Genomic DNA, 11,500 nt, shown 5'->3' on the forward strand with positions numbered 1-11,500 from the left:
TGTGTGTGTGTGTAAGTTTGTGTGTGTGTGTGTGTGTGTGATGGGGAAAGAGGTGGGGATGGATGAACAGACAGCATGATGGTGCAGTTTGACAGTAATTGTTTCTTTCTGTAGTGTGCTGATTAGTAGAATGAGCTGATAAAGGAATCAGAAATGTCTGACTCTTAGCGCTTGTTCAAGCGTCAGGGAAAGCTGAAGTTCAGAGGAGAGAAGCATGGCTAAACTTGAGCCAAGCCTAGTAGTGGGTATGTTATGGATGACTGTGAGCAGTTGGCCAGTTTCTGCTGTTGTTTAAGAGAGGCCAAGTCTTACCTTCGACAGTATGGTTGTTATCAAAATTGCAAATCCATGTGCTTGGGGCAGAATGAGGCCCATCAAAACTAAATGTTAGAGTTTGGAACAGGGAAAGGTTTATTACAGATTCATCCAAAGATGTGGGTGGCTCTTGCCCTAAGAACCCAAAGGTACGAAACGTTTTCAGTTAAGGACATTTAAAAGCAAATTATAGAGAGTGTTGTGGTAAGATGATACACACTTCTTGGTGTCTCATACTTTGTGCTTAAAGTTAGGACATTGTCCGGTAATAATATTCCTATATATCTCTACCAAATGAATGTTATTTTCTGTAATTCTTGTCCTGTCAAGAGAGGGCAAAGTCTCAAGGCACAACTTTCACCTTGAAATGTCCCATCCTGGATAAGCAGAAACAGATCTCATATGGCAGCTCCTTCAGGGCAAGGCTCCCACAATCTGCTCACGTCTCATCCTTGATGGAGCCAGGCACCCAACCCAAAAGATCCTATCTCCTCAGGCTGTCCAAGTGAGGAGACCAGTTCTGAGACTGAGGCCCAGGAAGATGGCCACTGCTAGTAGGTTGCAGAGACAGGGATGGTGGAGAGGTTCACCACTCCTCAAGGCCTATGCCAAGGCTACTAGAGGGCCTTAGTGAGGGCTCCGGAGCACTACAGGATGTCATCCCCAGTCTATTACCTTGGACGTCCAGCTCAACCTATTGCCCAAGGCTAGGTGATCTCCAGGCCCTCCAAAAGAATGCATGAATCTGCCTCTTCTCTCACTTTCCAGCTGATGACCACCACACCACCCTTCCTTAATCATTTCCGAGTAATCCCTTCTTGACAATAACTGGGGGGCAGGGCCCACTGTGGTGCTGATCAATAGCTGAGCAGGACAATGAATGGTCACTCACTGAGAGTTTTCTGCTTGTGAATGGGGCCATCTGAGGCACTAAGCAAGGCTGAGCTACACCTGTTGCCTAGGAACAGGGTGGGTTGAAATGAAGCACATCAATGGCAAACTGCATAGGGCTGTAATCACTCTGCTCTGCTACCTTGTGAATAGAATAAGAATCACTGTGAGGTTAAGGTTTGTCAAAGTAGTTCTCAAGGTAGGCTGGCTTTGACATTCTTGTTGGCTTTGAAATATTAGGTATAATATACGTGGAACATGGAATCATGTGACAGCTGTTGGAGGGGCATATAGATAAGCACTGCTGACTGGCATGCATAGCAATACAATGAAAAGAATGATGTACAAAAGCTAAACAAGCATGTGAAATTAAAATTTGCAGTGAGAAAAGAGTTAGTCAAAAAGATTAAAGTACACTGGAATCAAAGTATTCTTATGGAACAGAGCAGCATGAGCACAGCCATTAGCAGGTAGCCATTGCTTTGCCTTATTACTCCACATCCTGTTCCTATGGAACAGGACTTGCTCAGCAATTGGACCGTGCATCATTCGGCCCTGCCAATAAGCAACCAACTATCAGTGAGATAACTACTGGTACTTCTCCTTCTCAGCTATTGGTCAGCTCCCCATTGGCCCTACCTGATGGTACCTGTCAATGAGGGACCACTGGGAAAGTGATTCAGTCAAGAGATAGTGGTGCATTCGTCATCTGACTCTTGCCTTTGGGGACCTTAATTTTTTTTTTTTTTTTTAATCGGGAATGTATTTCTGGTAGATGGGGCAAGTTGAGTTTCCCTACTCAATATGAGAGTTGAAGTGTCCCTAACAATATTCGTGGATGAGACATTTATGACTTTCTTGGCTCTGATGTGTAATTATATGGAGATGTGTATAGAGCTTGGGGCAACAGATAGAGGATTCACCAAGGCTTGGGGCTTCTAATGCTCAATGGAGTAGCAAAAATATTCAACCTGTTCTTAATTACCTTTTTCCATGTTAAGTACTTGCTCTTAAGTTCCTTAAGCCCCTCAAAAACCCCCAGTAAGAAAAGGGTAGTCGAAAGATGAAATGACTAGACGACTCTGAGGAACAGATTTGGAGTGAAAAGTGTTTGGTAGAGGTTCATACAGGGATGGAGGGGGCAGGAGTGTTGAAGGGGGACATATAAGTCAAACAATAAAGGGCACTGAAAGAAAGTCAGATGGTCATGAGAAGAAACACCATGCCCCTGAAACACCACTCGCCAGAATCAGACACACAGAGGTGTCAGGGGTGAGAAAGTTGTATCATGGCCGCCCTCATCACCTATTAACCCATGTTGATGGGCACAGTGGTACATTGTGATATCTAAGACCACAAAGCCACCATTGGCTGGGGGAGTGCCTAGCTGACCAATCAGATTGAAGGGTGTGGCTCCTCATTGTTCTCAGAAGGTATATATACGGAGGTCAGAGGCAGAGATTCTGGGTTAGGCCATTTCCTGCTATCATGATAAGGTAACCAGGAAGCCACGGCAGCCAAGAAGAGTTCCAATGCGGTGTGCTTCAAGGGTGAAAGGACGAAAGAAGACTCTTTGTACACAGAGATACAGGGACAGTGTGAAGGTAAGATGATTCCATCTATGCTACCCGCGTTCTCAATTGACTTTGCCACCCAAGACCTCTACATTGCCCTTTCCTGCCACAAAAGCCCTCATCAGCCCCAATCCCTTTTCATGATTAATCCCTTCCAACTCAGATGTGATACCCTTTCCCCAAAACTAATACTCTTCTCTTGTCTTTCAAGGCACGTAATATGACCATGAGGGTCAGAGGATGTATAAAAGGAACCTTGAGAAAGATAATCCGATTATATGGCACTCAGTCAAAGAAGGTGAAAAAAAAAAAACAGGAAAACCAACCTATTTTTTCTGTTCCTGTGCACGTAAGAAATTGAATCAAAGCCTAAAAGGGTGCCAAAACATGAGGCAGAGTCAAAGAAAGAGGCAGAATCAAAAGAGAAAGTAAGGTCAGCCACCCCAGAATGAGAGACCCTGGAGAAGTACAACCTGGGCAGCCAGGAACTGAATAGAAAAGGTCAGTCAGTTTAGAATTGTGTCTCCAGAGGTCTGCTTTTTTAGAAATGGCCAACCAGGAAAAGACTGACACTCACACTAACATAGTAAACTGATGGCTGCAATTAAAGTACACGTCAAATGGTGGAAAGATGATATTTGTGTGTGTGTGAATTTTTTGATGGGAAGGGAGGGAAGGAAGCAAAGTGATGGGCACCTGAGTGGGGAGAGATGTGGGGTCCCAAGAGCTGAGGGAACAGAACCACAGGTCCTCAATTAGCCAGAGAATAGAGGTCTCGACTGGGTCAGGAGTCTGCACTGAAGGTGAATAACCCTGCTTAAAAATTGATCTCAGCGGCAAGGAGTAGTTATGCGGTGTTACTGCCATTGTTTGGGGTGTGATGTCACATTAGGGTCTAGATTGCAAGAACCCAGATGGGAAGAGGGCTTCACTTGAGGATGGTGAATGTCATACTTCCCCTGAGAGAGGCAGGCAGAAATCACCTCCTGGCCCCTTATGTCATAACGGGCTTTGTTGCATCACTCACTTATGCTGTCAGCTAAAGGTGCTCAGGAGGCACATAATTCTGATACAACTAAAACCCACAATTAGCACTGCCAAAGATGAAAATAATGTTTGGGGGAATCAGACCGATTATCATTTAGGCCACTGTTATCCTAAGAAATTTGTGGGCACAGTGTGCTCGCAAGGGCAGGGCAGTGGAGGTGGCCCAATCCTGGTGCAGATGACTAACAGGATCACGGTACACAGATAATGTTTTTGGGTGGGGGGCACCATGCAGTTTGTGGGATCTTAGTTCCCTGACCGGGGATTGAACCGGTTCCCCTTCTAATGAAAGCATGAAGTCCTAACCACTGGACAGCCAGAGCAGTCAGGACAGAGACGTTTGATAAAACTATTAATATAAGACTGTGTAAAAGCTGGTCTTATATTTATCACCATCCCCTAGTATTTCTAAATAACTACAGTCGTAAAACGTTGTTCCCCAATAAACTCTTTTGTTAGTCAAAGTACTATAAGTTTTCATGGTTTAAAAAGAGTATTGAATATTTAATTTGGTGTTAACTGTAGTTTTTAAGTGTTTGAATAGTTTCAAGGAGTAGTCAATCAAATATGGAGATATATAAGGCAGAATCTCCACTAGAGGAATCCCGTGTGTTTTCAGAAAACATTTTAGAAACAATTAAAACAGAGTTTCACCATCAGCATCAAAAGAGTTGAGTTCAGATTTTAAGTCAATGCTACGGTATCTTTTATCTGGACTTCAGCTCCCTAGTTAAATCTTTCTGGCACTTTAACTCCTGAAAGACGCAGTGGATGATTCAAAGTCAGTCACTGAATGTGATTTAAAATCATTACGAGGGAAGGAGACCCTGGGTTTGTTGTCCTTTCAAAGGAAGTGGGAGAACTATCAACGCTGCCTGTGAAAATTAGTCACATAAGCAGCTACCAGGATGATATGGACAGAATGCCCTGATACGTGGGTCTGTGATTCCTGATTTTATATATTATCACCATTTAACACTATCACACCTAAAGCCCTTTTGTAGCACTGACTGAAATACTTGCTATTAGGGGAAGGAAACAGATTACTAGGCCTGAAGAGCTGAAAGTGAAAGTTGCTCAGTCATGTCTGACGGTTGGTGACCCCATGGAGTATACAGTCCATGGAATTCTACAGGTCAGAATACTGGAGAGTGTAGCCCTTCCTTACTCCAGGAGATATTCCCAACCCAGGGATCAAGCCCAGGCATCTCACATTGAAGGCGGATTCTTCACCAGCTGAGCCACAAGGGAAGCCAAAGAATGCTGTAATGGGTAGCTTATCCCTTCTCCAGCAGAGCTCCCCTATCCAGGAATTGAACTGATGTCTACAGATTTGTAGGCAGAATCTTTCACAACTTAGTTATCAGGAATGTCCTGAGGTGGACCTAAAGTGGAGGTTAAAGGGCCTTGTTTCCCTAAAGTTGTGCTGGTATATATTTTAATATCCATGGATATACTGCCACCTTGCAGAAAGAATTGAGGATGCATAGAGTTTAAAAAGGATCCAAAGACTCTTAGGGTTAAAAGAGAAAAACATAAACACTAAGTCATGAGTTGAGAAAGGGCATACCCATTTAGATCAACAACAATAAATCAATATGAGACGCCTGTACTCTCCTGGAAAGGACAGTATATTGTGACTCAAACATGACAAGTCCTATTGCAAATGCTGTGTTGTATGGGGGTGGGGGGTTTGCTCATTAGCACTCACAAAGAATAGTAGAAACTCTTTATACGTCCACTTATATAGGTTCACTATGAATAGATTCCAACTGACCCCTCTAGCTGTGGACATAACAAACTCTATTGACTGATACAATGACTTCCCTAAGACCTTCTCCTTTCCTCTATGCCTGTGTCCATCCTATCTTCTGTGACTCCGAAACTAGCAACCATCTGAGCCCAGCCTAACGGTCACTTTGCAAGGAAATGTTCTTAATCATTGTCTTGTGTATTAGTATTTTCACGTTTTCTGTTCACTTGCAGTTCATTACATGCAGTTTGTAGGATAGATTTTTGAGTATGTATCTCATCAGAAATGTATGCTAGAGAGGTAAACGGATTAGAAATCAACAGTGTGGTGATATAAAATACTATCAAATGTTGGACTGTCTAAGACTGTAAGGAAGAGAATCACTCTCTTCTGCGATGTATGTCCAAGAATATATTTGAAAATATAGTAAAAACGATAAACTAGAGAGTATTTTAGAAGTCAAAGGAACTTACATGAACAGCTTATTTTATCAGTAGTCAAGAGGAGCTCTATGTCTTTGTATTAAGACCACCCATTTGCAGGACACCAAATGCAAAAGCCAAAACAGTGCCCATGGGCTCATGATGAGTGCACAATCCTGCTGGCCCAGAGGCTTCTCTTGATTGGCAGAGGTCAAGAGCAAGTCTATGTGCCTAGAGTCAGAACGCATCTGCCCAGGATCACATCCACGTATCAGTGGGAATCAAGTGGGAATCCCCAAACTTTACATGCTCCTGGCCAAGTCCCTCATTCAAGTGCCTTTGCTACAGGCTTGTCAGTCATTACTGCCTTGAGATGATCATGATTAAGTTTCACCTCACCATCACTTCAATTAACTGCCGTGGGCAACTAGAAATCTGAATGCAAAAGAGTGAAATAGGACCCTTACCTTATACCACATAAAAATCTAAACTGAGAGTTGATTAAAAATTTAAATGGAAGATCTGAAACTAAAAATCACCAGAAGAAAACATCCTGGCGAAGTTGTAAACATTGGTCTTAGAAGTGATTTTATGTATGTGAAACCTAAAGCATAGGCAACAAAAGCAACAATAGAAAAGTAGGACGACTTCAAACGATTAAACTGCCTCCCCCAAAGAACATCAAAAACCCATTTACATAGAAGCCAAGCTGATGGTTACCAAATGGAAAGTCGGGCGGGAGGATGAATTGGGAGTTGGGGATTAACATATATATAGACACCACTATATATAAAATAGATAACCAACAAGGACCTACTACAAAACCACAGGCAACTCTGCCTAGAAATTCTGTAACAACATAAGTGGAGAAAGAATTTGTAAAGCAATAGATATATGTATGTGTGCCTGTGCAAGCTCAGTGGATTCAGATGTGCCTTACTCTTTGTGGCCCTATGGACTGTAGCCTGCTAGGCTCCTCTGTCAATGAGATTCTCCAGGCAAGAACACTGGAGAGGCTCGTCATGTCCCTCTGAGCATATCTTCCCATCCCAGGAATTGAACCCAAATCTCCTTCAATGCAGAGTGATTGTTTAACAACTAAGCCAAGTGGGAAGCCAAAATACATGTATATGTAAAGCTGAATCCCTTTGCTGGACACCTGAAACACAACATGATAAATCAAATATACTCGAATGGAAAAAAAAATAAAAAAATCCATCATCATATAGAACAATTATCTCAAAAAACTAATTGGAAAATGCAGAAAGATTCCCAAACTTACTCTCAAAGAGAGATCCACAGGGAACAGGGTATGAAGGGAAAAGGATGATTCAAGTCCTTATGTGTGCCCATGGGAGAGGGCTCCGAATATAAGGGAGTTTACGCGGTTGGAGATATGCCATGGGTGTGATTGGTTCAAGCCATATATTGGACACACAAGTCCTGAGGTCTGACACAGGGAACAGAAACACCCTTAGATGGTTGCAGGACTATGTGGACTAACAGGAGGTCTTTGGGAAGCCTGGACTCCGCCCTCCAGGAGAATGTGATCAGGGGCTTGCACCCAAGCCACAATGAAGATGACAGATTGAGACTGCATTTGTCGATGCCAGTTTTCACAAAATCTGCCCTCCCTTGCACACGCCCTGCTTACTCTGTGTGGCCGATCTGCACTGGAGCAGAGGCTGCCATGGCCAGGCAGACAGCTGGGATGTGGGAAACAGAGGTGCATCTGGCCCAGGGTGGCTTGTGGATGGAAGAGCTGGGGTCATGCTCATGGAGGGCACTTACATAGGCACCATATCAGGAAAAGTCCTGATCTCTGATGGAGGAAAGCCTGCCACAGCAGAAGACCCAGTTTGTGCCCAGAGCCCATGAGGGTCTCACCTGTGCAATAGCACTGCTCTTCAACAGGGCAGGCATAGCAGTGGGGGAAGTGATCAGCTGTGAGGGACCAAGAGGTCTCAGATCAGAAGTTATGTTTAAGCAGGGCAGGAGATGCTACTGATGGTGATGGCACAGATGGCACGTTGGAGGTAGCCTGGATCTCTGTAAGCAGCCAGCCTAGAGATTTGCTCCTTTTGTTATTTTTCTAACCAGAACATGCTCCTCTTGTCCCTCTGTGGCAAGGGTTGCAGTGCTGGGAGAGGGAAGCGTACATACTTGAGGGAACACAGCCAGATCTGGCCTGACATTCAGGGCTTCTGCTCCGGAAACTGGGGATCCCACCCTGCCACCAATAGGACAGTGAAAGACACTGAGGAAAAGGAAGTCTCTGCCTCACATCTGGCTTCAGACCTGGTACCACTGAACTTCCCAGCCATAGGTGCTGGCACACCCTAAGGAAAGATGTGACTTGTGGTCCATCAAATCCAGCCCCACCCCCACCCCCAACCCCTGCTGACTATGGTACAGACTGTACAGTGATGCTCCCCCACAAGATGACCCCTTCAAGACCATAATAGATAATTGACGCACTTAAATCCAGAGAGGCAGATACTATGGGAAGACATAAGGACTGGGCTCTATTGAAAAACTGAGAGGAAGTCAGTTCAGTTTGTGAGTCGTGTCTGATTCTTTACGACACCATGAATCGCAGCACACCAGGTCTCCCTGTTCATCACCAACTCGCGGAGTCCACCCAAGCCCATGTCCATTGAGTTGGTGATGCCATCTAACTATCTCTTCCTCTGTCGTCCCCTTCTCCTCCTGCCTCAATATTTCCCAGCATCAGAGACTTTACCAATGAGTCAACTCTTCGCATCAGGTGGCCAAACTATTGGAGTTTCAGTTTCAACATCACTCTTTCCAAAGAACACTCAGGACTGATATCCTTTAAGATGGAATGGTCGGATCTCCTTGCAGTCCAAGAAACTCTCAAGAGTCTTCCCCAACACCACAATTAAATAGGATCAATTCTTTGGCGCTCAGCTTTTTTATAGTCCAACTCTCAATCCATACCTGACCACTGGAAATACCATAGCCTTTACTAGACAGATCTTTGTTGCCAAAGTCATGTCTCTGGTTTTTATTTTTTATATTTAATATAAATTTATTTAATTTAATGGAAGGTTAATTACTTTACATATGGTATTAGTTTTGCCATACCTCAACTTGAACCAGTCACAGGTGTACATTTGTTCCCCATTCTGTACCCCACTCCCACCTCCCTCTCCATACCATCCCTCTGGTTCATCCCAGTGCACCAGCCCCAAGCATCCTGTATCATGCATCAAAACTGGACTGGCGATTCTTTTCATATATGATATTGTACATGTTTCAATGCCATTCTCCCAAATCACCCCACCCTCTCCCACAGAGTCTCTGCTTTTTAATATGCTGTCTATGCTAGTCATAACAATACTTCCACGGAGTAAGCTTCCTTTAATTTCATGGCTGCAGTCACCATCTGCAGAGGTTTTGGAGCCCAGAAAAATAAACTCAGCCACTGTTTCCACATCTACTTCCCATGAAGTGATGGGACCAGAATCCATGATCGTTGCTTTCTGAAGTTAAGCCTTAAGCCAACATTTTCACTCTCTTCTTTCACTTTCGTCACGAGGCTCTTTAGTTCTTCTTCACTTTCTGCCATAATGGTGGTGTCATCTGCATATCTGAGCTTATTGATACTTATCCCGGCTATTTTGATTCCAGCTTGTGCTTCCTCCAGCCCAGCGTTTCTCATGATGCACTCTGCATAAAATTAAATAAGCAATGTGACAATATACAGCCTTGATGTACTCTTTTTCCTTCTTGGAACCAGTCTGTTGTTCCATGTCCAGTTCTATCTGTTGCTTCCTGACCTGCATAGAGGTTTCTAAAGAGGCAGGGCAGATGGTCTGGTATTCCCATCTCTTTCAGAATTTTCCACCGTTTACTGTCATCCACACAGTCAAAGGCTTTGGCATAGTCAATAAAGCAGAAATAGACATTTTTATGGAACTCTCTTGCTTTTTCCATGATCCAGCGGAGGTTGGCAATTTGATCTCTGATTCCTCTGCCTTTTCTATAACCAGCTTGAACATCTGGAAGTTCATGATTCACGTATTGCTGAATCCTGCTTTGGAGAATTCTAAGAATTTCTGGACTGCCATGTGAGATGAGTGCAATTGTGTGGTCGTTTGAGCATTCTTTGGCATTGCCTTTCTTAGGGATTGGAGTGAAAACTGACTTTTTCCAGTCCCGTGGCCACTGTTGAGTTTTCCAAATTAGCTTGCATATTGAGTGCAGCACTTTCACTGCATCATCTTTCAGGATTTGAAATAGCTCAATTGGAATTTCATTACCTCCACTAGCTTTTTTCCTAGTGATGCTTCTAGGGCCCACGTGACTTCACATTCCAGGATGTCTGGCCCTAGGTGCGCGATCACAAAATCATGATTATCTGGGGTATGAAGATTTTTTTTTTTTGGTAGAATTCTTCTGGGTACTCTTAGCCCCTCTTCTTAATATCTTCTGCTTCTGTTAGGTCCATATCATTTCTGTCCTTTATCGAGCCCATCTTTGCATGAAATGCTCCCTTTGTATCTCGAATTTTCTTGAAGAGATGTTTAGTCTTTCTCATTCCATTGTTTTCTTCTATTTCTTTCTTTTTTTTTCTTCCATTTTTTTTAATTTATTATTTTTTTAACTTTACAGTATTGTATTACTTTTTCCAAATATCGAAATGAATCCGCCACAGGTATACCCGTATTCCCCATCCTGAACCCTCCTCCCTCCCCATACCCTCCCTCTGGGTCGTCCCAGTGCACCAACCCCAAGCATCCAGTATCGTGCATTGAACCTGGACTGGCGATTTCTTTGCATTGATCACTTAGGAAGGCTTTCTTATCTCTTCTTGCTATTCTTTGGAACTCTGCATTCAGATGCTTATAACTTTCCTTTTCTCCTGTGCTTTTTGCTTCTGTTCTTTTCACAACTATTTGTAAGGCGTACCCAGACAGCCCTTTTGCTTTTTGGCATTTCTTTTCCATGGGGATGGTCTTGATCCCTGTCTCCTGTACAATGTCATGAACCTCCGTCCATAGTTTATCAGGCACTCTATTTGTCCAGACTAATCCCTTAAATCTATTTCTCACTTCCACTGTATAATCATAAAGGATTGTATTTATGTCATACCTGAATATTCTAGGGTTTTGCTTACTTTCTTCAATTTACATCTGAATTTGGCAATAAGGAGCGCATGATCTGAGCCACAGTCAGCACCCAGTCTTGTTTTGCTGACTGTACAGAGCTTCTCCATCTTTGTCTGCAAACGATATAATCAATCTGATTTCAGTGTTGACCATCTGATGATGTCCATGTGTAGAGTCTTTTCTTGTGTTGTTGGAAGAGCGTGTTTGCTATGACCAGTGTGTTCTCTTTGCAAAACTCTATTAGCCTTTGCCCTGCTTCATTCCATACTCCAGAGCCAAATTTTCATTTTACTCCAGGTGTTTCTTGACTTCCTACTTTTGCTTTCCAGTCCACTATAATGCAAAGGACATCTTTTTTGGATG

General features: G+C 43.4%; 1 long non-coding RNA gene across 1 annotated transcript; it reads left to right on the top strand.

Annotated features, from left to right (window-relative positions):
* The first annotated feature begins 2,677 nt into the window (after window positions 1–2,677).
* On the top strand, window positions 2,678–3,415 carry LOC129639863 (uncharacterized). Its single transcript, XR_008708639.1, has 2 exons — window positions 2,678–2,810; window positions 2,992–3,415. It is a non-coding gene; the product is annotated as an uncharacterized LOC129639863 (long non-coding RNA).
* The last annotated feature ends 8,085 nt before the right edge of the window (window positions 3,416–11,500 follow it).

The sequence above is a fragment of the Bubalus kerabau genome, chromosome X (assembly GCF_029407905.1).
Source record: "Bubalus kerabau isolate K-KA32 ecotype Philippines breed swamp buffalo chromosome X, PCC_UOA_SB_1v2, whole genome shotgun sequence".
In the NCBI taxonomy this organism is placed as follows: Eukaryota; Metazoa; Chordata; class Mammalia; order Artiodactyla; family Bovidae; genus Bubalus; species Bubalus kerabau.